Raw genomic sequence first — 840 nt, forward strand, 5'->3', positions numbered from 1 at the left:
TTGACAAAACAATGTCAAAGAGGTGTACTGTCTGTGTTCTTCTCTAGGATTTTTATGGATTCAAGTTTCACATTTAAGTCTTTAACCATTTTGAATTTATTATTGTGCATGGTATAATAAAGTGATCCAATGTCTTTCTTTCTCATGTTGCTGTCCAGTTTTCCTAACACCATTTGTTGAGGAGACTGGCATTTTCCCATTGGATGTTCTTACTTGCTTAGTGGAAGATAATTGACCACTTAGCTGTTGGTTCATTTCTGGGTTTTCTATTCTGTTCTATTGATACATATGTCTATTTTTTTTAAAAAAATTTAATGTTTTATTTATTTCTGAGAGAGAGAGTGAGCAGGGGAAGGCCAGAGAGAGAAGGAGATACAGAATCTGATACAGGCTCCAGGCTCTGAGCTGGCTCTCAGCACAGAGCCTGATGTGGGTCTAGAAGCCATGAACCGTGAGATCATGACCTAAGCCAAAGTTGGACACTTAACCAACTAAGCCAGCCATGTACCCCTACATGTGTATTTTTTATGTGTCTATTTTTATGCCAGTATCATACCGTTTTGATTACTACAGCTTTGTAATATAACTTGGAGTCTGAAACCGTGATGTTTCCAGGTTTGCTTTTTCTCTTTTAAGATTAAAAGATTCCCTTTTAAGGTTGCTTCAGCTATCTTTGGTGCTCCTAAAATTTTTAGATTTGTTCTAGTTCTGTGAAAAATGTTGGTAGTTTAACAGGCATTGCATTAAATGTATAGATTGTTTTGGGTAATATAGACATTTTCACAATATTTATTCTTCCAATCCATGACCATTGAAAGCCTTTTCATTTCTTTGTGTCAC

The sequence above is a fragment of the Hyaena hyaena genome, unplaced genomic scaffold (genome assembly GCF_003009895.1).
Source record: "Hyaena hyaena isolate Hyena2069 unplaced genomic scaffold, ASM300989v1 scaffold_1264, whole genome shotgun sequence".
Classification (NCBI taxonomy): domain Eukaryota; kingdom Metazoa; phylum Chordata; class Mammalia; order Carnivora; family Hyaenidae; genus Hyaena; species Hyaena hyaena.